Source organism: Elephantulus edwardii, unplaced genomic scaffold (assembly GCF_000299155.1).
Source record: "Elephantulus edwardii isolate Elephantulus edwardi_28Jun2011 unplaced genomic scaffold, EleEdw1.0 scaffold00117, whole genome shotgun sequence".
Lineage (NCBI taxonomy): Eukaryota > Metazoa > Chordata > Mammalia > Macroscelidea > Macroscelididae > Elephantulus > Elephantulus edwardii.
In genome coordinates, this window is record NW_006399867.1 from 3,456,302 (window position 1) to 3,456,862 (window position 561).

Below are 561 nucleotides of genomic sequence, written 5' to 3' on the forward strand. Positions count from 1 at the left end.
TCTCTGAAAACCCATCGGAGGGTAAGGTAAGGGTTGATTCTGACGCGATGGTCCACAACAACAAAAGAAGGAAAGCCGTTTCTGGTGTTGCCTGTTAGTCACCCTGGAGAGCCTACAGCTGGCGAAAAGCAGAACTATACAGCCATTCAGACGGTGCTCTGTGCAGGCAGCACACCCTGGAGACAGCACACCCTCCACGCGAGCAGCCATCATTCCCTCTTCTGCCCTCTTTCAGCAGCACCACCTCCAGGCAGCCGTTCCTCTTGCACACAAGGGTGGCTGCTGTTTGTAACAAGAGAAATAAGTGTGCTTGGGAAGTAGCTGCCACTTCCTCACCAGGATGAAAGGAGTCGTGGTAGGCCCTGAATGGCACTACCAGGACCGCACTTTGCCCACCGGGCCTCTTCATTTTCTCTAATAACCTCGTGTGGCATCCAAAAAAAAACCACACCAGTCTGTACAACAATGACTGGTGACTGATGCTGATCCAGAAGGGTTGTCAGCTGTGAATGTGTCACTTGGGAGAGAATACAGGACTATCTGGTGGCAGAAAAGTAGTGT